Source organism: Dermacentor andersoni, chromosome 10, assembly GCF_023375885.2.
Source record: "Dermacentor andersoni chromosome 10, qqDerAnde1_hic_scaffold, whole genome shotgun sequence".
Lineage (NCBI taxonomy): Eukaryota > Metazoa > Arthropoda > Arachnida > Ixodida > Ixodidae > Dermacentor > Dermacentor andersoni.
Window position 1 is genome coordinate 108,710,573 of NC_092823.1, and position 15,650 is coordinate 108,726,222.

General features: G+C 42.9%; 1 protein-coding gene and 1 pseudogene across 2 annotated transcripts in view; both read left to right on the top strand.

Moving 5' to 3' along the window:
* LOC126543603 (juvenile hormone acid O-methyltransferase-like) overlaps positions 1 to 15,650 on the top strand; it is a 60,577-nt gene that overhangs the window by 27,284 nt on the left and 17,643 nt on the right. The gene's annotated exons all lie outside the window — the stretch shown is intronic.
* LOC126546402 (U2 spliceosomal RNA) lies at positions 4,635 to 4,814 on the top strand (annotated as a pseudogene).

Below are 15,650 nucleotides of genomic sequence, written 5' to 3' on the forward strand. Positions count from 1 at the left end.
AGGGTGGAGTGAGCGGAATGTCTGGTGAGCGACATAAAAAGAAATATTGGCAAGATTCCCACGCATACGTAGTGTTCGTATGCATATGTGTCGCCGAAGCTTCCCGTCATCCTTACGGAAAATGCTTTCCCATCAGTTGTTCTGATTTGCGTCTAAGCACCTCAGCGGTCCTCTCTAAATGCACGATCTGGTGCTGCTCCTGCTAATGATCCTCTGTACAAATGGGACACACCCGCCGTGGGGGATCGGCACAGAATTGGGGGCTCTGGTGGAATTTCGTTCGTTTCACTTCATCCCCTACACTTGGCCGTTTTTGATGTAGACTTCTTCCCTCCTTGCCTCTTGCTCTACTTGTCTATTCCGACGACTACCCAGTGGCATATGCTCGAGGATTGGTCAGCGCTTGTGTCTCGTCCTTGGTACTTTGTGGCTGCATGTGTTTGTGCTGTTACAATATTTATGTCAAGTATGCACCAACTCGCCCAGAAAGAAGCTTTAAGGGTCAGAAACGTTCACACACAAAGCGCTACGCTCGCAATCGCTTGTGCCGAGCGGCCCAAGGTGCTATATAATCAGCATGAGAGCAGCAACCCGCGCCCTCAAGATGGGGGAAATAAATCTAAGAAAGTCCCGCTTCAAAAAATAGAAAAAAACAGACACTGCCACAAAACATTTCACCAATATAGCTGCGGTGGTGGCGCAGTGGATGTGAAGACATGCTGCTGAACGCGAGATCGTGGGTTCGACAGGCGACTGCGGCAGTCGCATTCCAGAATTGCGAGATGAATGAAAAAAAAAAAAAACAGCCATGCTCCTGAGATTGAGGTGATTTATCAATTAGGCCGGGTGGTTGAAATTATTCTGGAACTCTACAATGCAGCGTATTTTTTCCGCAGAAGCGGCAGTAAGTTGCTTTAGAGTAACGTGCAGAGCATTACGGGAGAGTGGCACTCGGGGGCCAAGTGTTTGCTGCGGACAGCTGTTATGATCTAGGAAAGAGGCCGATATGGCTCATTCGTGACGCTTTTACTAACGAACTACGCGGCATTACACTAATAAAATATGTCTGAAACCCCCCTCCCTTCCCCCGCCTTCAAAAAGAAAGAAAAAAATTTGCACCAGTGATAACGTGTTTTTAAACCTAATATTCGAAACACCAAGCCGCGACCTCGAGCAAGCAGACAACACCGGCGTTGGGCACGGCAGGAGAGGAAAAAAGAGAAGGGTGCTTGGTCGGCTGGAAGCTTTTTCACGGCCTCCACGCGGTATCGGGAAGGCTGCAGACGAGACGCGTGTCGTCTACGTTCTCGCTCGTGCGGCAACTCGCCCCATTCAATACGCACAAGGCCAGCGTTCATTCAACCGTGACATCGCGGAAGTTAGCCGGCAGCTCTTACATTCAAAGGAGGACGCCGGTCGACACTGCGTGTCCTTACGGTTTTGCGCGTTAGGGGTGCGCGAATAGTAGAAGTTTCAGGTACGAGTAGAACAGTTTTTGCTACTCTATTCGCATTCGATTAAAAAAAAATTATTATTCCAAATTGTCGGACATTCGCTGATTTCAAATAGGTCTTGAAACAAATCATATTGAACACATTGAAAGTAGACAACGCTCATTGTAGCCTCGGAGGACAGAGAGCGATTGAAGTGAGAAGGAAAGCTTTCAGGATGATTATGCAGCAGGGGAGCTACGGTTGCCTCCCCAGAGGCACAGTTCTTGAGCGAACGCACGGGGCACACAACTTCTACTCAAAAATATTCGGACATTGATTATGAACGGCTCAACTTTAGCAGTCGGATATGCGAATTTGTTGACCCTATTTAGCAAAAGCAATGGATTATTTCGCAATTCTCACCATTTTGACGTCCCTTCAAAAGGTTGTACGCTGTTGTGGTGTGACCCTTCTCTCTACTCTTTGCGCGCCCCCTATGCGTAATCGTTGCGGAGCACAGGATAATTGAAAGCAGCAGTTTCCCATTTCGAAGCTTCTCAGTAAACCAGAGATCCATGTGCGAACGGAATCGTGCGCTTATTAATATGCCCGTAAGTAAGCCATGCAAATAAGTACAGTTGTGATGTAGCGGCTTAGGTGTTGCGCTGCTAAGGCTCCGCATGGCGTAATCAAATTCCGGCAGCAGCCGCCGCATTTCTATGTGGGCGAAAGGGCAGAACACCTGTGCATTGGAGGCACGTTAAAGGGCCCGAGGTGGTGAAATATATTCCGGAGTCCCCCACTACCACGTGCTTCATACTAGGGTTGTGGTTTTTGGCGCGTAAGAGCCAAGAATTGAATTAATTATAATCTGAAGGAGGCTTTTTTTCTACAAGAACAGGTGCACGCAAACTTCCTAATATTTCACTTCGTTTAAAAAGGAAATATTCAATATTCGATTCGATGTTCGGAGATCATTCTTCTCGAATATTCATTTTCAGATCAGTTCGGAAGTTTCAATACACCAACACTCGTATTTCACATCGATTGCTGTTACGGGCTGGGAAGTTATAGTGGGCCTATTCCTTGTTAAAAATTAAATTCTGAAGTTTTCCGTGCCAAAACTACGATATGATTAGGAGGCACGCCGTAGTGCCCTCTGGGTAAACTTTTCACTACCCGGATTTCTTTAACACGAACCCAATGCATGGTACGCGGGGTATTTTGCATTTCGCCGCCATCGAAATGCGGCAGCCGCCACCGGAAGCCTTTTGCTTGTAGTTAGTTTGTTGATTCTGTGCTATGTGCTCTCTCTCTCTCTCTCCTCCCCATCTTTCATGCCACCCCCCATTCCGCTCCCATGTGTAGGATGGCAAAGCGGTTGAGCTAAGCTTGTTAACCTCCCTGCTTTTCCTTCTTCACTTTTTTTCTTCCTTCCTTCCTTCCATCCTAGTTTGTTGATTACGGAGTGTAGGCGTACCGATGTAACACTTGGGCTGAAGTGGAGTGGTTTCGGTTAGTTTTGACCATCTGTATGTGTTCAACCGTAGTTGGTTTAAAAATAAATAGAAGGAAATCTGGCACTCGTGTCCTCGGAAACTGCATGTATGGAGATTCAGCGAGCATGGGTAAGATGCGTAGTACATGGATTTGCCTAAACTGGATCCTTTTTCGCTTGAAACGTCTTTCTGACTTCGTAAATGGACAATTTTACACAAAATTTTGCGTTATGCATGCAGTCGTCGCTGTGAGGATTCACGTTTGGAGGGACTTACTGCCTGCTTGGATTAGAAAAGGAGAGTTGCTCGAAAAGTTAAACAAATATTCTGCGGTATAAGTAACGCCACAGGGACGTCTAAAGCCACAAACACGAAAGCTATTGACTGGTTCACGTAGTGTCAATGTCAAATATTCCCGCGTACGGTAGCTGAGCGATTGCCGTGGGGGTTTTAGAGTTCATTCTACAATTTTTTTTTTCTGGGAAGCTCGGTGTGCTCAAAGGTCACCCGATTTTCTGCATTCTAACGTTCTCGTATTCTGGCGGCCAGTGAAAAATGCAGCAGCCAAGGCTGGGATTCGAACCAGCGACCTCGCGCTCCGCTGCAGAAAGCCTTAATAAGCACTGTTTCATCTCGATGTGTCATCTGGAAACAGTACGAATAATGACCACATAAATTGAGTCCTAGGTTCCTCAGAGGTTATTGCAAGAAACCCTTTGCACCTCGCGGATTAAGGCGTAACTCGTTTGGTTTTTTAACTGCTCGGCATTTTGATGAATCGGTTAATACGTCTTCTCCTCACGGATATCCGTATACAGAGACCGGTTGTGTGTGTTGTGGCCTCAATACTTGGCTAATGCCAATGAATATTGTTCGTTTCAGTATCTTAATGGTGATGAACCTCACACGTAGCTCGGAGCTGCAACTGGGGACAAGTCAGAGATCGTACCGTTGGAAAAAAGAACGCAATAGAAGTAATAAACAGCCAAATGAAATAACAAGGTTTAGAAAAGGCGGTAAAAATCTGCAAATGAAAACACAGTGCGAGAAAAATCCATTAGAACCAAAAAGGTTTAAAGGAAAAATTCAGTCCCATCCGACTCTGTGAGGGTGGCTGACCAGCGAAGACGCTTATGTGGGCTCCTTAATCGCGAACTGTCCATTGCCTTGCGTCCAACGCTGTATGCACATAAAGGTAAGGCGAGGCGCGACTAGTCCCTCCTCCACGATGTTGGGCCTCGGAAGATAATGAGGCACCGGGGGGTACGCGTACTCATGCACTGTTGCAAAACGCGGCACGACACCTTTTACTAACGAATCCTGGCACGCAGAACAGACACCCACCTCACCGCACTACAAGGACACACACTGCTTCACCGTAAGCCAGGTCATCGTGCGTTGACCGTCATCCCACAGTGCAGTAATGGCTGTGAGGTTACTCGAAAACCGCAAGCGGTCACGCACAACACCAGCCACACAAAATTGGTTCCCCACAAACGCCCTCTGAAACCTGGTCGTTGCTTCGGTGACAAGTTCCAAGTTTGCGGGATCGGGGCCACATGGAAAATTCGATTTTATTTCTGCCTCGCGGTCCTGGCGGGCAGCACACTTACAGGAGCGGCACCGCGGGAAAGCGGAATGAAAGGAAAGAAGATACGCAAGCGCTTGGAACGCCGACAAAGAGAGGGTGCGCGAAGTAGACATGGCCGATGCAGGTCAAAGTGCAGTATCTGTTCTTATCCGCTAAATATGTGATACGGGTTGTATTTGGACTTAAGATATTAAACTTATTTGCGATTGTTGGCGGAGTGCTTAAAGCCTGCTTCACCTCCGCCGCGGGTAGGCACGTTATTGCGCTGACTTCGGGGTCAGCCCACGTACGGGGAAAATTTTTAGATCCACACGGCCCGATAGATGCACTCAATGTTTTCGAGAACCTAGCCATATACACTTTCGCTGTAAAAGGAGATTCATTCAGTGCTATAGATCACGAAAAATTTTGAAGCACGGAAATACTGACAGTTAAAACAAGAAAATGAAGTTACAAGGTAAAGGTTTTCTAGCATGAAGTAAATCCCACACATCAAACACGTCACTGCAGCTTAACCTTGTGCTGAGGCCCCAAGGGTATACATATATACAGTGAAGTGAAACTTCGCGAAGCCTTTGTTTCTGAACTAAGTTATTATAGCTTCCACGTGTGAGGGGTCTTCGTCGATGTCTCTCGTTGCAAGCTGCCCATGTTTCCCTAAACCCTGTAATTATCATGTCAGCAATGTCACATTTTTTGTAAAGATGTCCACAACACACGGGTCCAAAACAATCAAGAAGAGTGCATGTGTATATTCATCGTTTGGACATGCGTCGCCGCAGAACTGTGGCTTCCTAAGCATGTGCTGCCTTCTATTCCATCACCGCTAACTGGTACACCGAGTTGTCGTTTGAGGGACCGGATTTTCCCTTATTACTTCGCTTCACATTTAATTATTTATTTTTTATTTATTTATTTACAAGTGCCTTACAGGCATTCGAGAACGAATTGTGTAAAGGGGGAAATAAAGGGGAAATACAATAACATATTCGTGTGGAATTGGGGAAAGAAAGAAGAAAATACATCATTACAATGAAAGGAATATCCACGCAATACACCAGTATGAAAAATTAATATGATATTAGCAAATACAATATGAAGAGCAATAACAAATAAACAGTAAACACAATGATGTAATAACATGATAACATTATAAACGTCTTTGCATGTATAGAGTAATAAATATAGTAGAAAAATTAGAATCACTGAAATTCTTTTATTAGCTTGTACAGAAGTGCCGGAAACAAATTAAAAGAAGGCAAGATGTGTTAGACTGTTGAAACGGCATATTGATCGATTGCAAGATTGTGAAATGCACTGTGTTTCGGTTAGCAAGCGATGTTACCTGGGCGAGCGTTCTATAAACGGACCGCATGGGGCAAAGCTGAAAAATTAAAAGCGTGTGTATTGCCATAAATTGGGGTGTAGCTGAACTGATTGTTCTTTCTTTGCGACGTCGAGGATGCTTATTTCAGGTTTAATAAAGATAGGCCAGCTGTGTCAATGAATCCATGAAATAATAATTGAAGGGAAACATCACGGCGAGTAGTTAGGGGCCGCAATAAAAGATCGACTTTATTTGGGCTACACTTGACGGGTTACTATAATTTTTTTAAAATATAACAGCTCGCTCTATTCTGGATGCTCTCCAGGAGTTCGATGAGGTATTTTTGATGAAGTGACACATACAAGAGGCGCACTCAATTTGCGGCCGTACAATAGTAACGTAAGCCAGTTTTCTTAGTGGTGAAGGCGAGTTCTTAAGTTGCAGCGTAGGAATCCCAATGATCTGGAGGTGTCAGCTGAAATGGAGATGATGTGATTAGTCCATGAAAGATTGTCCGTAAGGAGCGCTCCAAAGAACTTATATTCTTTGGTGTGGTCAACCATGTTAGAATCCAAATGATAAGAAAAGTGAGAGCTAACAGTTTTTCGACAAAAGGAAACTACTTTGCACTTCGACACGTTTAAGGACATGAGCTACGTAGCACACCAATCACTCATACCTTCAAGATCATTTTGGAGTGCCGTGTGATCAGCAGAATAGTTAATGGAACGGCCTACAATGCAGTCGTCAGCAAATAATCGTACAGAAGAGGACATATTATTCGGTAAGTCGTTAATGTAAAGTAAAAAGAGAAAAGATACGATTACGCTGCCCTAATGTACAGCGGAGGTGACGTCACACAGGGCAGAGGAAAAGTTACCAACAGCAGTTAACTGCTTGCGATTAGAAAGAAAATTATGAATCCATGATAGGGTTAGTGAGTGAACTTTAATTGCCGAGAGATTTGATATCAGGCGACTATGTTGCTACACGATGGAATGCTTTCGAGAAGTCGAAAAAGGTGGAGTCAGTTTATTTATTACTGTTCATACCAAAGTGTAAGTCTGACGTGAGTTCTAGTAGTTGGGCTCTGTAGGAAAATCCTTTTCGGAAACCATGCTGTTTCGGGTAAAAAAAGTTATTATATTCAAGATGAGAATATATGTAGGATGCGATAATGTGTCCTAACATTTTGCAGCAAACTCACGTTAGTTATATAGGACAGTTATTTTCACTAGAACTCTTGTCACCTCTCTTAAAGACAAGCACTACTTTTCCTATCTTCCAGTCTGTTGGAAGCATACCAGTTGTAAGGTATTGGTTAAATAGGTGTAGCAGAATATTGTTTGATACTAGTATTGCGTTCTTTAGCATTTTAGAATTTATACCATCTATGTCAGAGGACGAAAACATCTCAACGTCATCTGTAAGATAGACTGCGCCTTTTAAAGTGATAGTGATGGGATCCATGCGCAGGAAGTAGAAATCGGCTACAAAAAGTAGGTTATAACTAGTTTCTCTTGTAAAGATGAATATGAAAAATGATTTGAATGCTGTCGGACATTGACTGTTAGGAATAGGTGAGCTGTTTTTATCCTGCAATGAAATACTACTGCACTTAATATTTGGGTTAAATATGTTCCAGAATTTTCTTGGATTACTTCTAAGAATTCCTGGTAAATCTTTTGAGAAATGTTTATCCTTGGCGACCAATAAAGCTGTGCAATTGTCTTTTAGATAGTTTTTGTATTTATCTCAAGCCAATGCTGTCTGTGCACGCTTCGCTTCTTGATACAGGCGTTTTTTTCTTTTTTCTCATTCTGTGAAGTGTTTCAGTAAACCATGGATTGGAATTATCGTTAGCTATAGTAAAGAGAGGGATGTGCTTGATATCAGGCGACTATGGGCTACACGATGGAATGCTTTCGAGAAGTCGAAAAAGATGCAGTCAGTTTATTTATTACTGTTCATATCAAAGTGTAAGTCTGACGTGAGTTCTAGTAGTTGGGCTCTGCAGGAAAATCCTTTTCGGAAACCATGCTGTTTCAGGTAAAAAAAGTTATTATATTCAAGGTGAGAATATATGTAGGATGAGATAATGTGTTCTAACATCTTGCAGCAAACTCACGTTAGTTATATAGGACAGTTATTTTCACTAGAACTCTTGTTACCTCTCTTAAAGACAGGCACTACTTTCCTATCTTCCCGTCTGTAGGAAGCAATTATTGCAGACAACCTATCTCTGAATAGAAACCAATTTTCATCTACAGTAAAAGGATGGTTCCCATACATCAATAAAAAACTTGCCTAGATCTGAGGTAATGATACCATAATTACCTATATTGTAGTCTCTAATTTGCTTCTCTGTGAAACCGCTGGACGCGCACGGAATATTGATGGGCACTTGGAGTGGTGGTCACTGAATCCAGCTAAGTAAGTTAGTTGTGCGACAGTTTCTGGAGCTGTTGTTAAAATGAGATCCGAAAGATTGGAATTACGAGTCAGTTGGTTATCTACTTGAAATAGGTTAAAATCTAATGTTATGGTAATTAAGCTTGCGCACACATGACATGATGAGGCTAAATAAACCGAGTCAATTAAAGAAAGATTGAAATGTCCGAATAGATACATTATACCTGCCTAATACAAACCAAGTTCCTCATTAATACTGCCATGTAAAGCAGTAAGGAAGCAAAAATCAGAATCCGGCGCATGGTAAGTTACCGACCGAGCCGTACATTCACGGTTGATACAAAGCAGACCATCCCAATAATTTTGAGGTTAGTATGGGTTTTAACAACAAAAGATGTGATATCTTTTTATAATTCCTATCATGATACCACCCCCTCTCTTCTTATCACGGTTGCGCCTGCATGTGTTGTCAGTTGTGTTACCGGGGAAGATTTCGTTGTCCGTTATTCCAGGGTTTAACCAGGTTTCGGTGAAAGCAAGAGCCTCCGAATTGCATTCGTCGACAAAAGAAGAAACAAGATCGCGCTTTGACATAATACTACGGATGTTACCAAAGGATAATCATAAGGATGAGGAAATAATCGTTTGATTCGGCTTATGATAATTGTGCACATGCGTATTGTGTCGGAGTTATGTATTGACCATGAGAACTGCATCAGTTGCGACATCGTAGGTGTGCAGACTCCACGCGCATTCGGTCGACATGCAATTTAAACGCCTTGTTTGTATTCTTAGCAAAACTAATCAATTTCCGCCTTGCTTGTCGCGTTGCGGGGAAAAAGTCTCCGCCGATTGAAAACGTCAATCCCTTAAGTTTAGACGCTGAAGCCAAGATGCGCTCTTGCTCTTGGAAAAAGGTAACGTTTGCTATAAGTGGTCTGCGCTTTTCTTTCGAATGTTTACGCAAATGCTGCGCGCGCTCGAACTGTTCACATGTAGTTGTAGCGCCAAGTTTTTCTGAGGGAAACTGTGTGATTTCTCGGGGGCAATCCAATATTATTTAGGATCACTATCTATTCCAAAAAGGAGATTCGAACGGCGTAGTCTATTTTCAGCGCCATTACATTTTGAAGATATTGCTGCCAACTCCTTAGAAACATTGCTTATAGTGCGATGCGAAGAAATAGTGGATTCTAATTTTAAGATTTTTGCACTGAGCCTCTTGATTTCGTTTTCTGCTGCCTCCTGTTGGTGCTGCGTGTCCTTGAGTTCTGCGATTAAAGCAGCGTGACAATTTTCAAGCTTTCGAATGGATTCCATAGCCTCGGCCAATGTATCAGCTTGCATTTTGGACATTGAGCCAGTGTTTAGATGGTTTTGCATTACGCGATTTATAACGGTGCTGTAGACAGTTGTGCTTTACACTGTTCAGCTAATCTGAACGAGGCTACGAAGTTTAATTGAATCCGTGTTTTCTTTTGTTCAGAGAACAAAAAAAAAAAACATTTTGTGCACCTTACCGCCAAAGCACTGTGGGAGTGGCGTGACATAGAGCGTTCGACTACCTTTCAATTCTGATCAGAGCATGCAAGTGATTTGCGCCGTATTCGAAAAATGTACTTTCTGTCTTTCAGACGTGGCATAGCGTTATGAAGGGCAGAACGCAAGGCAAAACATGTGCGAGTCCAAACAATCGGATGACAGGTGGTCAACTGATGCTGAAGGGAAGGGAGAGGATCTGCCTCATCGGCAAATATGGAGCTTTGCAATAAATGTGTCCAGTAGAAGAAGGAAATGGGTCAGACTTCACATAAGGACAGCTGACAGCGCAGAAAAAGTATTCGCAACCATTGCGAAAATTGTGAAAAAAAATGAAGATTCGGCATGATGGGGTTAGATGAAGACTCGAGTGCTTCAGGACTGAATCACTTCAAGGTCGATGTTTCATTTCATGAATTTGACGTCGAAATCCCAGCGCCGGCAGGACATTGTGGCGTAACGGATTTCAGTTGTTTGTTTGCATTTCGGTGGTTGTGTGGCTATATAAAGGTTCTGTAAGCAGGCTGGGTTCTGTCCTTGCCTTTCCTTATATTACAACCTAGTACACTTTTACCGGTAACGAATTAATTAGGCCCGACCAGACGTCGTCGATTTCCTTGACGTCAGCGCGAGCTGGTGCGGGAACACCAATGTGGCGTGGTCACGTGTCTTCTAGTTCTCACGCCTTTTTTGGCTTGCCAAGACTTTACCATGGCAAGAGAGGGCTTTTTGGTACCATAGAAGGACTGTTTGCAAAAACAGCTCAGGTTATGTATGTACTTAGTGGCCTTTTATGGAGGTCGATTGTTAGTAGCAGCCCCGATCGTTCGAGCGTAGAAAAGACGATCCGTTCCTCACTAGCAGACGGCAACGAGGAAACTTGGCGACCTCTGCGCTCCACTGCACCCATATATACACAGACAGATGCCAACGCGTCACTTAATAGACGCGAAGGCAATCGCCAGGAAAGTGATGGCCGCGACACACTTAGACACCGCGTACGAACTGGGCCCTTTACAAATTGCAGAATTAGTATGAATGGAGCCAGGTAAGACAAAGATAGGAAATACACGCCTTCGTTTCACGGCTGCTGTAAGCAGCACGCGTAACAATCATGATGCCACGTAGTCATGTGATTCGTGGTATAGAGTGCTTGCAGGCAATTTATTAACATATTCTGTTATTTTTTCTTTTGTACTGATAAATAGAGACTGTTCGTTAGGACAGCCGATAGGTATCAGTAAGTGATGACATCGACCAAATATAGGCGTCTTGGAAGGAATAGCTTGTTTGCCGAGAGGCATATTCACTTATTATGTCGACATTTGTGTTGGAGCCTGTACTTTTTTCGAGAACAGGGCCTGATTACGGTTTGTAGCTTTCCATTAAGAAGTTGTTTTTGAAGGTGGGGGTTTATTGTTAAATATGTTACTCCAAAATATGTTATGGAATTTAGTATGGGGAACAACAACACGTGGTAATTGCGATAAATTATTGGTATTCCAAAAATGAATACTACGCTGTTACGAACGTTATAAAAGGAACCCACGGGACCTTAGAACGCCACCTTTAATTTTAAAACATGATATGTTAAGAGCTGACCAAATATTTTATTACAAGCTACTACTATTTGTGCATCATGAAAAATTATACACAAATAGAAGCATTGACAAATCATCTTACTACTTCACAGAACAAAAACGACGCATGCCAATAACATGGACTATGGAAAACAATCTATGATATATCAAATACCATCGCTTCTTAATAAACTAGAGATAGATGTGGACTTCGAAGTTAGTCGAAACCTCTTTAAGAAACAGCTAAAGAAAGAATTATGAACCAATTAATCCAGTTTTACTTTATCCAACTAAACAAAAAAGTTTTCTTGTGTTTAAGGTATCGTTTTTTCTTTTATTGTCTACAACACATACTGTTAAGTTGATTATAACACTGTGCATACGAAGCTCTCGTAGTTATATTGTTTGGTAGGTAGGCATTTTTAAGAGTAAATTGTGAATATACCATATTTTTTGTTATATAAAAGAGAATTGCCACATGCTGTGCACTTTCATACTATGTATGTATTATGTTTATGTATAACCGGTACAGAGGCCTCTGTAAGGTATTGCCATACCTTTAGCTTCTGTACCTTTCTTGAAGAAAAAAGGAATTCAAGTAAAATAATGCATGTGACTCTGAAGAGCCTGACATATTGATACGGTGGAGTGGCAGTAAATAAGCGCGAACATCACTCTGATAAATGAATGCATAACTTAACTTTCTACTCTACGAACTTGTGCCCATAAAGCAAAGCAACACTTAAGAGATAAACTATAGCGGTGAGTATACAGTCGGCGGACGTCAAACGTATTAGCGCAGGTTAAGTCGATGGTTTACTCTTATAGGCGTACTGACATATCTTGAGAGTTCGCTGGTGCTCACGTTGATTCGGGAATGTATAATTGAATTACACTTGTACACAGTGATTATTATTATTATTATTATTATTGTTATTATTACTATAGTAGCAGTAGTAGTAGTAGTAGTAGTAGTGGTAGTAGTAGTAGTAGTAGAAGTAGTAGTAGTAGTAGTAGTAGTAGTAGTAGTAGTAGTAGTAGTAGTAGTAGTAGTAGTAGTAGTAGTAATTGTAGTAGTAGTAGTTGTAACAGTAGTATTTACAACGTTTTCTGTGGTGACCGGGACTTCAGCGGATCTCAACAAACAGGTGGCGTCGTACTGGTTGCTGTTGACAACTCGCTGAGATGACAACTCACTGAGTTTCACTATGATGTGTTCGGTGAAACGACGTTGAAAGTGTACAGGAGTCGATTTGCGTAGAAGTAAGCCTAGCGCGTTTTGAAGACTTGTTGATTGGATCTTTCGGTACACAGCAGAATATTTCCCGTGTATTGTTTGATGGGGTCATCTTTTCTATTGAAAGTGTAACCCGCGGTGGTTGCTCAATGGCTATGGTGTTGGGTGCTGAGCACGAGGCCGCGGGATCGAATCCCGGCCACGGCGACCGCATTTCGATGGGGGCGAAATGCGAAAACCCCCGTGTGCTTAGATTCAGGTGCCCCCACTACCCAGGTGGTCGGAATTTCCGGAGTCCCCCACTACGGCGTGCCTCATAATCAGAAAGTGGTTTTGGCACGTAAAACCCCATAATTTAATTTTTTTATGGAAAGTGTAGTATATTCCCATAGAAAGGACAGAGTACTACTCCTGGGCGACCTTATAGCACCTCGCATTCATTGGAACATGCTGAGATATTCTCATTATAATAATTACATATAGAAGATATTCAGCCTGCTAGACTTTCTGTCCTTCTGTTGCCTTCAGCAGCAAAACTTGATCGCCAATTCTCGTGGCACAATGTTCGATCTTTTCATCTCGAGTGCTCAAGTTTTCGATGTCGGTTGTTCTGACCTGTCCCTTGTGCGTCTCGATAAGTTTCACCCGTCACTTACCTGCCTCGATGTCAGCACTGAGGCAGAGCTCCTCCAGTGGCGGAAATGAATCATCTCGCTGTGCTTTCAAGCGGGCTGATCATCTTAGTTTATATGATTTCTTGTCGACCACCGATTGGTCACCGGTTACAGACAAAAACATTGTTTACGACCAAGGGGATCCGCTTACGGAATTTGTTTTGAGCAGCATGCGCAAATATATTCCCTAGTACAGACCCAAACGTTCTAAATATATCCCCGCTGGTTGTCGTCTGTACTCACAATTGCAATAAACCATAAATCAGATCGCACGCCCCTAAACGCTAAAGTTCCTGTACGTAATGACTGGGGAGAAGACTGGCGCTTTTTTCGGGCTCTCTGTAAGCGCCTCTGTATTCCCGACGAAGACCCATATATTGCATTCTTGTAAGAGCGCGCCCACTAACAGCCGGCGGAATTTTGGAAGTACATCCGCAAGCGCTGTTATATACGTGGAGAGTGTTTTCGCCTGCTTCGCTGTAGAAGAGTAGAAGTACAAGCAGTCGCGAGTTGTTTTGCTGCCCATTTCTCATCACTATATAAAGCTGGAGTCAGTCAGTAGCACACGGCAGTTACTGCATCTAGTGCTGTATTGTTTTGATAAATATATCATCCACGAATGCCTTGGGAGCTTGAAGCCTTCCCTATCCTGCGGCCCCGATGACATCCCATCCGCAATGCTAAAAGCTTACGGCAGTATATTTGATCCAGTATTGACATCTATACGTAACAACTCTTTGACCACTTCCACTTTCCCTCACATGTGGGAAAGTGATCGCGTTTTCCCTGTATTGAGGTCTTCCTGTAAAACCGATGTCTTGAACTATCAATCGACTTCTCTGTGCCTCGTCTAATATTTTTGAGCTTGCTCTTCACAACATATTGTCTTTTACCGTGAAGAATTCACTAATTCCGAATCAGCATGCATCTCTCACCGGCCGCTCCACTATCACAAGTCTTGTAAGTTTCATGACATAGATCTCCACGCCGGTACATCAAAGGGGGCACATTGAGACCGTTTATTCTGACCTGAGCAAAGCCTCTGATGTAGTCTGCCACTCACTACCTCTGATCAAGCTTACGCGCTCTGATGTTGACTGGTCAGTTGTCAATCTCTTGCGCAGTTATCTTCTTGATAGGTCATGTTATGTTAACGTCAATGGCCAAGCGTCCTCTTTTTACATGGGAACTAGCGGCGTTCCTCAAGGAGCAGTATTATAACCGCTTCTCTTAAAAATTTGTATTGATGACGTTCAGTCCGTTATTCGGAACTCTTCTTTCCTTCTATACCCCGACGACATCAAAATTTTAAAGAAAATTTGCACTATTCATGACATTCGCACCCTGCAGTCAGACCCGCTTTACTTTTCTAAGTGGTGCGGAGGTAATAACCTCTCCATGAATGCAGCTAAGAACAAAGTCATGATTTTCACATGCAAAACAGCAAGCATTTCTTTTTCTTATACTGTAGGATGTGAAAGGTCTGTGAAATCAATGATCTTGGAGTAATTTTTTATGCAGCATTGCGCTTTTCTGCTCACACTAAACGCGTTGCTATGCAGACTATGCGCTCTCATGGCTCTGTTTGCAGACTGTCGAATGAATTCAAGTCTCCTACACCATAATGCAAGCTATACACAACTATCTTTCTTTTTCAACTTGAATATGCGTTGGTCATCTGGAATGACTTTTCCAGGTCCAACAATGACCTTATAGATCGGGCCCAGAAAAAGTTTCTAAGCATATATCTTCACCACTTTGCAAACACTGATATTGGACTTTGTTTTGCTGCTGTTGGATTATTGTCATTGTCCTTACTTCGCTCCCAACGTAATCGCGCCGGCCTTTTGTTTCTCTTCAAACTTCTTCTCGGTATCCTCACCTGTCCCGAACTCCTCAGTTGTATCATGCATCGTATTCCGCGCAAGATCACCAAAGAACATAGACATTTCCATGTCCCTGCCTGTCATCAACAACACGCAACGTCCACAGAATACAGTGTCCTTATAACGTTTATTTTCATGATCTTAATATTTTTCGTAACTCCCTGTTAAAGTTCCTTTCCGAGCTTGACTTTGTGTTATAGTTTGACTATTGTTGCCCGTAACATCGCGTTACTGAGGGGATTTTTCTCGTTTTTCTTCTCTCTTCTTTCTCTTTTTATTCCCTTTACCCCTTTCCCCAGCACAGGGTAGCCAGCCGGTATTTACACTGGCTAACCTGCCTTTCTTCCCTTCCCTTTTGTCTCTCCTCTCTTCACTGCATTGTTTTTTTCTTCATTGCACTTCTTTTCTTTTTCTTTTTGTATTTACATTGCGCTTTGTTGTATCTTTGTCTTTTAGGAATTGTTCTTCTTAT